This window comes from Brachyhypopomus gauderio, unplaced genomic scaffold (assembly GCF_052324685.1).
Source record: "Brachyhypopomus gauderio isolate BG-103 unplaced genomic scaffold, BGAUD_0.2 sc73, whole genome shotgun sequence".
Lineage (NCBI taxonomy): Eukaryota > Metazoa > Chordata > Actinopteri > Gymnotiformes > Hypopomidae > Brachyhypopomus > Brachyhypopomus gauderio.
In genome coordinates, this window is record NW_027506894.1 from 1,197,076 (window position 1) to 1,213,059 (window position 15,984).

Genomic DNA, 15,984 nt, shown 5'->3' on the forward strand with positions numbered 1-15,984 from the left:
ATGATTTTCATCATTTCTTTTAGTGTTTCTGAAAGCCAACAATTTGCACTTTGGAATAACCTTATTATTGCATCATGTTTTTGATCCGAGTTGTGACGGGCAGGGTGAGCGAAACAAAAAGGAAGCGATCACGCCAAGTCTCCAGGGAGAAGCACCTGCACATAAAGCACACACACACACACACCCACCAACACAAAACACACATGCGCACTTACCCTGATCCCCCTACCATGGGGGAGGGGTCTCCATCCTAACTCAGGAGAACCCCCAACTTACCTGGTCAGGGCCTCTCTCAGGAGCAACACCCTCCGTGCCATACCCCGTGGCACGGGACCACAGCTGGTCCCCCCCCCCCCCCAAACACACATTTAAGGGGAGGAACATGCGTGGCATTACATTAAACAAAGCACAAGCACGCTAGGACAACACACACGCAAAGACAAGAAAAACAAAGAATTGTGTGCAAATAACAAACGGACGAGACCCACACGTGCGTGCTCGCTTACACCCAAGAGTGACGCGCCGTTCAAGTACGCAGTCGCTCCCCCACTCAAAACACAAGACGAAAGGGGAGCGAGGCGACAGTGACGAGCGGCAACCGCGTCACACGCGAAACATTTAACACAAACCCAAGCGAGCAACGCACACAGATCCACACGACCATTCACATTAACACAACAAACAACAACCATACAACAAGAAGAGCCTTCCCAGGGAAGACGCCTGTTCGTTTGTTTGAAGACACAACACTTCACACAACACTGAAGCACGGCGGAACTCTTCAAATGAACAAACATGAAGAGTTTTCCCAGGAAGACGCCCTGGTCCTCGCCGTGCCACACGAACACACACACAACACATAAGCACGGCGGAACTCCTCAAACAAAACACCACGCAGACAAACACTTACCACGAGACATAACCACGAGCAAAGGAGAAAGAAAAGGAGACTGGCGGCTTCCGAAAGCGGCTGGTCATTCTGTGACGGGCAGGGTGAGTGAAATAAAATGGAAGCGATCACGCCAAGTCTCAGGGAAAAAGGATGGTTTAAACTAGGACTACCAGCATTTTCATTCCACACTTTTTCTACCTGGTCTCCACCAGGGGGCAGTTCTGGGGACATTTGCATTCCATTAGGCCACCCTTTGTTATGTACATGCAGCCACTTATATGTAGACGGGTGGGGGGGGGGCGGGGGGTGATGGTGTGAACCATCAGTTCATTGTTCTGCTGCATGTGTTCACTGACTCAGATAGAGAAGAAAAAACTCTGGCCTCCCCTTGGGGAGATTGTCTGTGTGGGTACATATATGAGTAAATTTATGTTGGGATGAAGGTGTGTGGGTGTATGTGTGTGTGGGTGTATATGTGTTTGGGTGAATATGGATGTCCAATGTAGCAGCAGTTGGTGAACCGTTGCAGTGGTCATTTGAGCTGTGTTCTTTATGTCCTTCCCTTTTTATAAATAATAATAATAATAATATTCTTTATTTGTATAGCACCTTTCATACATACATGCAACTCAAAGTGCTAAAAACTACTGAAAATAAGGTAAAAAAATTACTTGTCTCTCCCCCTCATTTCTATCCTGTCCTGTATGGTGGAGACTGGGAACAGGCTGAACTACTCTCTGCAGTGGGGGTGGTGGGACACCACATTTTAGGCTGTTATAGTTGGTGATTGTGTAAGGCACCTCTTCCTGTACTCTTTACTGTATTTTAGACATTGAGGGCTTTTGAGGGGACGGTGTGGATGAACACTGACCAGTGGCTGACCATGAACACTGAACACTGACCCTCTTTTCTCTCCCTCCTCCTCTTTTCTCTGTATGGCCCACCTAACCTCAATTATTTTTATTACTATTGTACTGTATTTTACAGAATTGTTTTCTTTTGATTCTTACATAAAAATAAAGTTGTCCTCCAAAGATGGGGGGGCAAAAAAAAGAGAGTAGTGACTCTGAAATCTCTTCTGGTAAGATTGTTGTTGTGTTTTTGGAAGAGACACATTGTAAAAAGTACCATCTTGATAAGTTAAAATTGCTCAAGATTACTATTCTATTTCAAGTAGCTGAGGGTTTTTGTATAAATTTGTGTAAAAATATCTTTACCTATTGGCAGTTTTTCAAAAGACAAAAACTACTGAAAATAAGTAAAAAAAAATCTGTGCCATTTTGAATAATCAATATGCCACTTATATGTCACTATAATTCAAATATTATGTTTGTGACTTCTGACTTCTTCTGACTTTGTGACTTCTTGCAAGAAAGCTTGCAGTCTCTTGTGGCAGGCAGCCAAAGGTGTGTATTGAAGCAGCCACCACCCACACCTGAGACACGCCTAATTTACACAACACTGGAGGTAAGGAGGGCTCATCACACCTCCCAACCTCTGCCTTTTGGAAATGCTGTGGTACATGGCAGGGATGACTGCCTTTTGGCCACTAATAAACTAGTATTTTTATACTTTTAAAAGAAACCCTGCACAGGCTAGTTTAAATCGATTTTGCTCGTATCTCTGTAATATTGCCGTCATCGCCTTCACTTCAAGACTGTGATTCTCTTTTCTGCCAGCGGGTGTTGCAAAGATTCGCATGTCATTTAATATTTAGTATAACTAAATAAAGATCAATAGTTTTCAAAACTAAATTAATCACAAAGTTCAAACTGATTATGTGTAAAGAAAAAAACGGAATTCGTCCGTTGAACGAAAGTGAAAGTGTTTTACTTTACCAAAGTCTTAAAATATATACTCTCTCTTTCTTGTTTATCAGTGTCCACTTTTATAGTGTGACGTGTAACTGACATATTTAGTTTTGCATAATACCACAATACCACATCTCTCTACAACACCAGACTGTGTTTATGTTAATGTACATTATTTATGCTGCTGAAAGCCTTTGTTGAGTTCTGGCTCCATCTAGTGGTTAATTATGTGATTGACAGTAATTCTGAGTGGAGACCTTGGAGTCAGAATCAGAGTTGACTGTGGAGTCTGAGTTGACTGTTTTGGTCTTTGGGTGACAACAGCTGAACTAAATGTGGGGAACCTGTGTAAGGTAGGAACACAGATTTAAAAGACCAGAACCATTTCACATATGAACAGGTATTCACACACAAACAGGTCAAGATCTTTATGAGCCTTTGTTCACATAATCGAGCAGCAACCACATTTCTCCTAGTGAGGAAAAACTAAAAAATAAATGTTTGAACAGCAGGGGGCGGTGTTTCCTCCTGCTAATCTTGCTGGTCTAACGCTGGTGTCATTTTTATTATTACCACTGACCAGTGGCATGCACACATAGACATCAGGTGGTGCTAAAGCACCACAAACTCTGCCCTTTATCAACGAAAGTGCCCTTTTAAAACTTCGGTTTTTTTAAATCATTTTACTGAGGTCGGTTTGAAATCATCTTTTGAAAACCTGAGCGATTAAAAACAATGCCCTGAAATGAGCCACCACCTCGCACACACCCGACCTCTCTATTCCTTTAACACCAGATGCGCTGCAGCAGCAGTTCAGTTCAGCGAGTGGAAGGAAGCGTCTTCAGCACAGCACGCACGGTCACAGATAGACTTCTTCTCCCGTCCCCACCAGCCAGGTCACATACACATCAAGTACACATTTACCGTTTGCCCTCTAAGCCCAACGTGAAATCATTTTGTTGTGCAGTAAAATGTCTCATACAGCACCAAACTACTAAGCATTTTTAGCCGACTGGTCACCTGATAAACTAGTCGCTTTAGCCCAAATCAATGATAGATAACGTGAGGACGACCACATACAAATAATTAAGGTAGAGTTTGCAAATCTTTGTGTTAAGCTGTATGTTATCTGTTGTATAGGTTTTGTTAGGCAACATAAATTAACACATTCGTTTGTGAAAGAAGAAACGGGAAGTTCCCCATTACCTGTGAAAAATGCCCATCTGCATTCATGTAATGACAACAGTCAGTAGCCTATAACTCCTTCTCGTACTTTTTGGTCTTTTTACTGTCTTAATTGTAGGCCTATATTGATTTAAATTGCAAAATATATGCAACAAGGCCTGCAGACAGTGGAGGGTAAACAGAAGTTAACTGAAGGACATGACTGTATATAATATTGGATATGAATTATATCAGTTGGCTGCGTGACTTTTTTCCGTTGAAAACTCACGTTTAGAGAATGTTACAAATAAAAGTCAAATTTCATTCAACATGTGCTTGTAGTTTTTTTTTATTTGCACTAAAAAGTGCCCTTTACCCCCACGAAATATCATCCACGAAATCAGTTAGTCTTAAAGTATGCTATTTCTACACTGAAATTAGGCAAATTAAGAAGTGTACATTAAACACAATATTAAATGAATATAAGTAATGAGTAAATTAAACTGTAAGTCAAGGTTTGTGAGTTACACAGTGTAGATTAAAACAAGGTAAATAGAACAGTGCGAGTTACACAGTGTAGATTAAACACAGTAAATGGAACAGTGTGAGTTACACAGTGTAGATTAAGACACAGTAAATGGAATAGTGTGAGTTACACAGTGTATATTAAAACACAGTAAATGGAACAGTGTGAGTTACACAGTGTAGATTAAAACACAGAAAATGGAACAGTGTGAGTTAAACAGTGTAGATTAAAACACAGTAAATGGAACAGTGTGAGTTACACAGTGTAGATTAAAACACAGTAAATGGAACAGTGTGAGTTACACAGTGTAGATTAAAACACAGTAAATGGAACAGTGTGAGTTAAACAGTGTAGATTAAAACACAGTAAATGGAACAGTGTGAGTTACACAGTGTAGATTAAAACACAGTAAATGGAACAGTGTGAGTTAAACAGTGTAGATTAAAACACAGTAAATGGAACAGTGTGAGTTACACAGTGTAGATTAAAACACAGTAAATGGAACAGTGTGAGTTACACAGTGTACATTAAAACAGTGGAACAGTGTAAATGAAACACAGCAAACGAAGGCACATTGTGATCTCTGGGTAGGACTGAGATGCTGGGAATGATGCCTGTTGATTGGTGGATGGAGATCATGTGATCTTGAGCTCAGCGTTTGTTGTTCAGAATTCTTGTCTCACACAGAACCTGCTGTAATGATCATGACCTGTAGTACACACACACACACACACACATACACACACACACGCACGCACGCGCACAAACGCACACACACACGCACGCACACACACGCACACACACACACACACACATAACATGAGGAGTGAACAGGCCTGTTCCTATGAGATGCTCTTGAGTTACTGGTTACCCACTTTGTCACCCGTAAACTCTCATTAATTAGATATTAATTAACCTGCATGAAATATTTCTGCACCTGCAACACAACATGACCAAATTCATCAGTGTACCTTTAATTGTGAGACTGAAGTTCCTGTGTTGATTGTGATTAAACCAGCATGAATATAATCCACTATCCTCTTCAGTCAGGTCTGAGATCAGCAGAGAGAGATTTCTTGGAGATCCCTCATTAAATCTCTGAACTCTGCCACTGTAGCGGGGACTGAGTTGAGTAGAGTGGAGATCTTCATGGTGTGGTGATCTCCACTTCACTCTCCAATCTCCACTCCACCATTCACTCATATAAGTGCAGGAGCAGGACAGGAACACAGACTCTCCTACAGATCTACTGACCTCAACATGCTGCTTATTCTCTGATAGACTGCAGCCTGGAGAGAGAGAGAGAGAGAGAGAGAGAGAAAGAGAGAGAGAGAGAGAGAGAGAGAGAGAGAGAGAGAGAGAATGAGAGAGAGAAAAAGAGAGGGAGGAAGAGGGGGATAGAGAGAATGAGAGAGGGCGGTAGAGAGAAAAAAAATTTTTACAAGGTCTCTCCTTAATTTCCAGCTATGCTTCATGCATTTACAAAAACATTGTATGTTGACAGATATGTTGACATACATATGTCATGTATGTTCTGTTATTACAGTCATGTTGTTCATATTTTGAACTTTTAGTATTTAACATTTTTTTTTATGACTGAAGGAAATGAAATACTTAAACTTGTAATGATACACTGTTAAATACTGTAATATAGTAATGTAGCCAGGTGGTGAGCAGTATGCTCTCTTTTTCTTTAAAAAGAGTACTGGCCCTTTAAAACTCACCCTGCCCATGAGTGCATGCGGGGGTTGTTACGCATGCGCTGTGAGTATTCCGGACAGAGAACACGGGTTGAGCAGAAGTGTGTACAAGTTTAAAGCAGCTGTGGTGATATTTTTGTTAATATTTGAATTTATGTGGACATTTTGGTTGGAAAACAATTGTAAGTATGTGTATGTATTTTCTCTAGTGATGGCAAAACGAGGCTTCATGAACCAATGGGGCTTTCCATCTAAAAGGTTCACCAAAAGGTTCATTACCCGAAGCCTCGTTGACTCGTTCTCACTAGTGACACCTGCTGTGCAAAAGGATTTATGACAGACTCAATTAATTCTGAGTCAGAGAAAACTGGAATGTCTGTGTATAAAATAAAATATTTTTGCCACGTCCCAGTGAATATAAAAGTGTGTTTTTACATGGAAATATTATTATTTGAGTGATGTGATGTTGAACAAGTATACTTAAAATAAACGCTTGTGGAACTGGGAGTACAAGAGTGCTTATGGAACTGAAAGACAGGAAACTGCAACAGATGGAACAAATATAAATTACTGATTTTTATTTTTTTTAAAGAAACTTTTTAACAGTGTTGGGGTTGAGTCGATTCCTTTTCTTAGACGCCTTAGAAGTCTACCTAGCTTACAACTAGCTTAAAGTCTATAATAATACGAATAATAAATAATAGCTGATCTAATCTATGTTATAACAGAACTTTAACCACTAACTCTAACTAATTAACCAATGCACACCTCTCACAACACCAACTTAAAACCCACAAAGGGCCGCAAGGCTCAAACTAGAGTCCTGCACCGGGTTGGGTACGGGTACAGGCAAATAGATGCTGAAACGGGTGGGTTTTACACGTACCGCAATTTAACGGGTGGGTATGCGGGCGGGTAAGTTAAATACGGGCCACCTAAGGACGAATCGTTCGATGTTCTTTTGTGGTGGAAAGAACACCAAGACGATTTCCCCAACCTGGCAACAACTGCCCGAAGTGTCCTCTCAATCCCGAGGTAGAGATTTTTCTCCATCTCTATCCCCGCATCCAGCGCTGCGAGTGAGAGATTTTTCCTCCGCTGGTTTTGTGATACAAGAGCGCAGAACGCAGCTCAAACGTGGGACTGTGGACGATATACTGTTCCTGCACAGTAACCTAGGATAGATTTGTGACCCTTTGCGATTTTATTTAGTTGTTATACTGGCATTTGTTCCCTCTCGTTTTGCATTGTGTTATGGCACCGGTTGGCTACATAAATTGTCTTGCGTTTTACCAGTTGCTACTTTTAGATAGGAATACTGTTCCTGCACAGCAACATTAGATTTTATTTTGTGTTGTACTGACGTTTTTTCAGAGGCGCATTGAAAAATAAAGTGCTCTATAAGAATACTTTCGATTTGTGTGATTTTTTACGGGCACGGGTGGGTAACGGGTAGAATATTAACGGGTCCGGCCGGGTACGGATTTAACTTTGGAATAGCCACGGGTTCGCGGGTGGGTGGGTGCTGTACTCTGCGGATATAGGTGGGTGCGGGTCTCAAAAAACGGACCTGCGCAGGACTCTGGCTCAAACCCGCTTTATGTGGTTGTGACACTCAAAATGAAACGATGACGTAACCCACTGAATCCGAGGCCTCGTTTGTCATCAGTCATGTGATTTTTACGGTAATGACACACGCCTCGAACCGGGGCTTCATCTGGCATGCCCCTTTTTGCTCGATACAGGCTCCGAGGCATCGCTTCAAATGTCACATCACTAATTTTCTCTAATGTGTTTGTTAGCGATGTCGTTATATTTAGTTAGGATGGGATGGGATTTTTTTAGGCAGTTAATCGTTTTTTGTACATGTGGGCACACTATGTTGTTGCATAATGTTAGCTTATCGATTTAGTGAAAAATATGTGACATTGTTGGTGCAATGTGATTTACGTGTTTTGTCCCTAAAAGTATATTGTAAACTATGTAGGGAGATTTTGTTCATGAAGAAATACCCATCTGTGTTAGAGATTTCTGCCCCGCGGACCACGTGAGTAGTTGTTAATTAATTGCAATCTTTATCGTGGCTCATCTTATATTTTTTCTTTGTCATTTGTTTTCTACAGTAGCCGCTACCGTATTATTTTGGGCTAGTATTTGTATAAAGATTAGGTTGTGGGTTAATATTTTATTTTATTTTTTACCTTCTTGCTAGGAGGCAAAGCTAGGTCCTAACACCTGCAAACTTTTCATTTGGTTTACAAGTTTTTGCCAGAATAAAAAAAAACACCCAAACAACATTTTCAGTTGGGTATTCTTATGTAGCCTATACAGAAAGGCCCACAGTAAGTAAGTATTTATTTATATAGCACTTTTCCAAGTAGGCCTACAAAGTGCTTTACAAAAAATACAAGCATAAAAAACACTACATAAAACACTACATAAAAACAAATAAGACATCATCACAACCACATGCATAAAAAAATGCTAGCCATGACCAACCTCAAATGCTACGCTGTACAGGTATGTCTTTAGTCTTTTTTTTTAAACAACTCCTTAGACCCAGCAAGTTTAATGTCTAATTCCAAATGACCATTCCAAAGTTTCGGAGCACATACAGCAACAGCACAATCCCCCTTGAGTTTTCTCTTAGTCATTGGAACTACTAAAAGCCCTTGGTTAGAGGACCTCAGTGACCTAGCATTAGAATAAGGGACTAATAGATCAGAAATATATAATGGTCCATCCCCATGCAAGGCTTGGTATGTTAAAACCAGAATCTTAAAATCAATCCTTTGGGCAACAGGCAGCCAATGCAGTGAAGCCAACACAGGTGTGATATGCTCTCTTCTTTTGGCACCAGTAAGCACTCGAGCTGCTGCATTCTGGACCAGCTGCAACCGTGTCATAGCTCCTTGACTAAGACACGTAAATAAGGCATTACAGTAATCAAGGCGTGATGATACGAAAGCATGAATAATTCTTTCTGTGTCTTGGAACGAAAGCATTTTCCTAATTTTTGCTATATTTTTCAGTCGAAAGTAGCAGCTCGGAACCAGCTTCCTTATATGCACTGAAAATTTTAACTCAGTCAAAAATTTCTCTCAAATTCCTAGGATAAGAATTGATCTGTAAAGCCAGTGGGCCAATTTCCTTCTTTACGTCCCCTATCACGTTTGGAGGGCCAAAAATCAACACTGTTTTTCCTTCATTTAACTTGAGTAAATTACAGGCCAGCCAATCCTTAATGCTCTGAATGCTCTGAATCAGTTGGACTCCTCAATCTACTGAAATCATCTTTTTATAGATAAATAGAGCTGTATATCATCAGCATAAAAATTATAAGAAATATTAAAACGGCTTATCAAATTTCCCAAAGAAAGCATATATAATAAAATTAAAATAGGACCAAGCACTGATCCCTGTGGAACTCCACAGGAAATAGCAGCACAAGAGGACAGATTGTCACCAACAGACACCATAAATTTTCTGTTTGATAAATATGACACAAACCGCTCCAACGCAGTCCCTGATATTCCCACCCATTCTTGCAGCCTATCTATTAAAACACTATGTTCTACAGTGTTGAACGCTGCACTAATATCCAACAACACTAAAACAGACACATCTCCAGCATCAGCATTCATCAGGATATCATTTACAATCCTCACCAGGGCTGTCTCTGTGCTATGTTTATATCTAAAACCTGACTGAAACTTATCAAAAATACCCTTCTCTTCTAAAGTAGCCAAAAGCTGATTAGCAACCACTTTCTCCAGTATTTTTGAGACAAAAGGTAACTTTGAGATTGGTCTATAATTTACACAGTCTGTAGTATCAAGACCAGTTTTTTTAAGAATAGGCTGCACCATCGCTAGCTTAATACTGGTATATAAATCACTTAATTGTATAGTTGATCTATATATAATATGTTATATTTTGTTTGCAGTTGTCACGGTAGGCCGGTCCCAGAGCGCAAGGGAGACACCCACTCCCAAAACACACCTACACAGAGACACGCCCCAGCTCACAGTCCCCACCCACTGACACACCTACACAAGGACACGCCCCAGCTCACAGTCCCCACCTACTGACACACCTATACAAGGACACGCCCCCACTCACAGTCCCCACCCACTGACACACCTACACAAGGACACGCCCATGCTCACTGTACTCCACCTACTGACACACCTACACAAGGACACGCCCCTGCTCACAGTCCCCACCCACTGACACACCTACACAAGGACACACCCCCACTCACAGTCACAAGTGTGTATGAAAGGTGCTGTAGAAATAAACTTGCCTTGACTTGCCTACATTGTCATTTTGTGTTTTTGTGCAGTTTGTTGTTTTAATGTTCAGTTGACAAAAAGAAAAACCTTTCCAGCATGTGTCCATAGACATAAACCATCTGAACACTTCCAAACTGCCTCTACACACTGCTGGAACTGGGATGTGAGTGACTCACCTCTAACGTTTAGGTGGACATATGAAGACTCTCCACACCAGTACTGTCCAGTGTCTTCTTCATTGAGGTTTGAGATGAGCAGGGAGAAGTTACTGGAGGGTGTTTGATCAAATATGAAGACTCTGCCCCTGTAGCGTCCTGCCTCATTAGACACCACAGTGTGATCTGTAGACGGTAGAGTTTTGTAGGTCCAACCGAAAGGGCCATGTTTAAGATAATAGCGTCCTGCCTCATTAGCCAACACAGTAGTGTGATCTGTAGACTGAGGTGAAGATCTAAAGGTCCATGTGACTCCCTCAGTGATAGTGTCATGATCGTCTAGATAACGGCAGGGCAGCAGTACAGACTCTCCTGGAGAACAAGTGACTTGGTTTTGTTCCATCCTGGTGCAACCTGCAGAAGACACAGTGCAATAAAACCATCATCACCTTCTACCTGCAGTGTACCACACATTCATTACTTCATTCAGTGATCTCTAATGCACTGTTCTGTGAGTGGAGGAGGAACTGATGTTGGAACAGACGGTACCAGACAAGACAAGAACACAGAGCAGAATGAAGAACATGGAGTCTGGTCTGTTAGAGACACAGTCTGGTCTGTTGGGGACACAGTTTGGTCTGTTATGGACACAATCTGCTCCGTTAGGGACACAGTCGATGTATCAAAAACGATCAGGAAGTAACAAACTGGCAGAAAGTGCGTAAAGAAGGACGGGGGTGTGTGGAGATCAGACGTCTCTCACGATGTGAAGACAAACAGACACCACAACAACATCCAGCAAGGACAGTGTGTCCCAGTGAAGAACTTTGTGAAGGTTTGTAATGAACAAGGAGAGCTGAGAAGATTCACTGTGTGGAGGAGGATGACCAGGATGAATCTACAGATGATCATGAGATCAGTTTAACACACACACGAACACACACACACACACACACACACACACACACACACACACACACACACACACACACACAGAACACAGAACAGAGACACCACAACACACGTTCACATAGTGGACACACACACACACACACACACAACACAGACACCACAACAAACGTTCACATAGTGGACACACACACGCACAGAACAGAGACACCACAACACACGTTCACATAGTGGACACACACACACACACACACAGAACAGAGACACCACAACACACGTTCACATAGTGGACACGCGCACACACACACAGAACACAGACACCACAACACACGTTCACATAGTGAACACACATAGGGCTGTGACGGTAATGATTTTTACTTACCACGGTGAGAGAGCAACGCCCCCCCCCCCAACAAAAAAAAACCAAAACAAAATAATAAAATAAATAAATTATAATTTATAAATAAAAACATGCACTTTTAACAAAAACTTTATTCGTCGTAAAGTATGGCCGTAATCAGTGGCGTGCAGACATAGACATCAGGGGCCTCATTTATAAAGGGTGCGTACGCACAAAAAGGGGCCTGAAATGTGCGTACGCTTCATCTCACGTAAGATCTGTGATTTATAAAAAAAAATACTTGGCGTGAAAATGAGCGTATATTTAAGCAAAGTTTGAGGCATCCGTATCCCTTCAATAGATTGCGGAGAGAGCGGGAATTAGTGACATCCATGTGGTAAGGTAGGGAATTGCAAGTAAATGCACAAGCCTTCATTTCTTCCGCTTATTAGTTCATAGTGCATAAATCAAGAGTAAGGACGGAAGATTAAGGAAAATTAAGCATCACTTGTTTAATTATGTTTTTGGTCTGCATGTATAGTTTATGTATGTATCTTATTCTGCATTATATGCATATGTACTATTATCTTTCTACTAACTTGGGTATTTCACTCTGTAGTTTATTTAAATTGTATTTGTATTATCTGTTTTGTCTCACAGTTTTAAAAACTATTATTATTATTATTATTGCAACAAATTATACTGTATAATAAAGAGAGAGGAAAGATGTTAAGGGCTGGTAATAGTTGCATATAATTACGAGCATAAACAGCTGTACGTAATGGCATAAAATAGCAGCTCTATAAATAGGCAGAAAAGAGTGAAGCACTGTCTGTCATAATGGCGTTTTTGGCATTACTTGAAGACTAGCCAACCGACAAATACGGCGACAACGTGTTTTCAGAGATCAAGAAGATTTTTTTGCGAATGATGATGACTGGTTAATGAGCCGATTTAGGTTTCCAAGAGCCATTCTGTCACGTATGGCTGCGCCCCCCTCCCTTTGCTGTCACTCCAGTGTCTCTGTTCCTCGTGGTCCTGTTGTTCTTTGCCCGTTAGCCCCGCCTTGCTTGTCTGTTGCCCCGGTTTCTGTCTGTCTGCCACGCCCGTGTCATCATCGTCCTCACCTGTGTCTTGTTAGTTCTGTGTTCATATAGTCCCTGTAATTCCCCAGTCTGTTTATCGGTGGTTTTGTGCATTCATGTGTTTTGTTCCTGATCCCATGCTTTTGTGTTTCTGTGTTCATGCCAGTAGATCCCGTTATTCAGACCCTCCAGAAAGTCGCGATGTTGCGATTTGCAACTTCAACGCAACTTCAAGCAAACCCCGCAAATTCAGGGCGGTGTTGCAACTTCAGCCAATCACCGCAACTTTCCCGCAAATTTGACCAATCACTGATGTCGTCTTGATGTGACGTCGACAAACTCTCGCCTTACTTCCGTATATACGTTCAAGAGGAGCAGACTGAAAGCAGCATGAGCGACAAAAATAACGGCAAAAAGATCGGGAAAAGCAGTATCCCGGTACACTACATGAAAGCGGGGATAAACTGTCCAGATCCGACCCGCGAATTGATTATCTATGGCCCCCTGGATGATATTTAATTACTATTAGAACCGGCCCGCAGGCCACAGCCGCCCGATGGTGTTTTGCACGCACAAACACTACATTCCCCACAATGCAACGGTAGCCCGTGAAGTCACTGCAGCTCATGCAAGCGGTGAGGGTCTGAGATAAAGTTTATAAGTTTAAACTTTAAATTGAGATAAAGTTTAAAGTCAGAGATAAAGTTTATTTATCTCTGATCCATATCTATGAGTTACTAGTTCGCTCTGGCGCCAACCATTGGCGATCGATCTCGATATAATACTTAATTTGTGTCCATTTTACAGGCCGCCCGGTAACAACTTACGTTCGCTAACCCCGCCCCCCCCGTCAACAATTAATGTTCGCCACCCCCACCAGGTTCAAATCTCACTTCAAGCGATCTTGAAATGTTGGCAACCCTGAATAATTAGGTAAATAGATAATTAAAATGGACTACTAAATAGAGGAAACCATACAACATTTACTCCCTATTGTAATGTACTCACAAAAAAGCAAAAAAACACCGCAACTTCCATCGCAATTTTTTTGAAAAACACCCGCAACATCAAACATTTTAGCCCGCAACAATCACAAAAAAGGCCCGCGAAATCCTGGTGGGACTGGTTATTGTGAGTGCTTCACGTTTGCTGCCCCGTCGACCTGAGTTATCTGTTTGTTTCAGTTGTTCTGCGTTTTGAGTATTCAGTTTGTCATGTCTCTCCGTGTTTCATGTTTGGACTCCCTTTCGGATTTGACCAACGCCTTTCTGTTTGACCCTGAGTTTGGTATTCCCTTTATTAAATCTCGCTCTCCTCAGCGTTTGTGTCCGCCTCCTCACTCCGCAGTGCGTGTGTGCCGAGTTGGGGTCAGATTTACAGAGACCCACGTTACGGAATCAGGCTGTACATGTACACTTACAGTTGCTAACAACCCTTGGATTCCTGGCGACAGGTAGTTTTCAGAGAGAATTAGCTGACAGGTCAGGAATCTCTCAACCATCTCCAGCTCCATAATGCCAGCTGTATTAGTTGGCATAATCAGATTGACAAGTCGGTACATCAGATTTTCTTACACTGCAAATGAACAGGTTAAAATCAAAGCGCAATTTGCAGCAGTGGCCGGTTTCCCCAATGTAATCGGAGCAATTGACTGCACTCATGTTGCTATAAGAGCGCCGAGCCAGAATGAAGCTGCTTTCATCAACCGAAAGCAGTCTCATTCTATAAACGTACAGGTTATTTGTGATGCGACCATGGTTTTAACCAATGTGGTTGCTCGATGGCCTGGAACAACACATGATTCCTTTATTCTGAGGAATAGTAGTGTAGGAAACCAGCTTGAAAATTGAGCTGTATCGGATGGTTGGCTTCTTGTAAGTAAAAATTTACTGGTCATTTTGAGATTTTGATATTGCATATACTAAGAAAAATTTGCTTACCCCATTGGCAGATATCTTTTTTTTCTTCAAATAAGCATATACGTTTATAAATAACATTTTGTGTAGTTTTTGCCAATGGATTGTTTTTTCAGTGTACGTGCAATAATCTATTAGCAGCCTTATTTCTGCACCATTTTTATAGGCGACAGTGGCTATCCCCTTCAGCGCTGGCTTCTCACTCCATTCCTCAACCCACAGAGCAGAGAACAAAGACGCTACAATGATGCACACGCTCTGTGGCGCTCTGTTGTGGAGCGCACCATCGGGCTGCTAAAAGGCTGATGGCGTTGTTTAGATGCATCAGGTGGTAGACTGCTTTACCGGCCAGAAAAAGTTTGCCAGATTGTGAGAGCATGTGCTGTACTACACAATATAGCACAGAAGAATGGCCTTCCCGTTAGCTGCCAACCAACCCGAGGACCCTGAAGCAGATCCACACCCAGACTCTCTTAATCCCCAAGCGGCCAGACTGTGCGAGGATGTGATGCTTCGATTATAAATAACTGAAGATAAACGCAAAGGTATGTTTTATATTTCAGATAGTACCCCCTTTATTTCTCGCATCTCAGTTGTTAGCCTGTCAATTGCTGCAATTGTGCTGATTTGTGTTTGCAGCACAGCTTCTGTGAGAACGCGGCCACTGCTGGGGGTACGTGGGGCACCAGAGACGCCGAAGGGGGTACGTGGGGCACCAGAGACGCCAAAGGGGGTACGTGGGGCACCGGAGACGCCGCTGGGGCCGGGTTGGCAGTCTTCTGCTTCATGGCCACTCTCAACAACCATAGTCCCCTTTTTAAATAAGGCAGTTAAATAGTTCAATAAACAATTCTAAGAAGAAATCTTAGTTTTGTGTCTTTTTTAAAATAACATATATATATATATACTGCTCAAAAAATAAAGGGAACACTCAAATAACACAATATAACTCCAAGTAAATCAAACTTCTGTGAAATCAAACTGTCCACTTAGGAAGCAACACTGATTGACAATCAATTTCACCTGCTGTTGTGCAAATGGAATAGACAACAGGTGGAAATTATTGGCAATTAGCAAGACAACCCCTTTATAGGAGTGGTTCTGGTCACTTGTTTTAGTCACTTTTGAATGTTGGTGGTGCTTTCACACTCGTGGTAGCATGAGACGGACTCTACAACCCACACAAGTGGC

General features: G+C 41.8%; 1 long non-coding RNA gene across 1 annotated transcript; it reads right to left on the reverse strand.

The window, feature by feature from the left end:
* Window positions 1–4,214: 4,214 nt before the first annotated feature.
* Window positions 4,215–11,429, reverse strand: LOC143491272 (uncharacterized). The gene is made up of 3 exons (XR_013125165.1): window positions 10,565–11,429; window positions 5,365–5,682; window positions 4,215–5,102 (listed from the first exon to the last, which is right to left on the reverse strand). It is a non-coding gene; the product is annotated as an uncharacterized LOC143491272 (long non-coding RNA).
* Window positions 11,430–15,984: the final 4,555 nt, after the last annotated feature.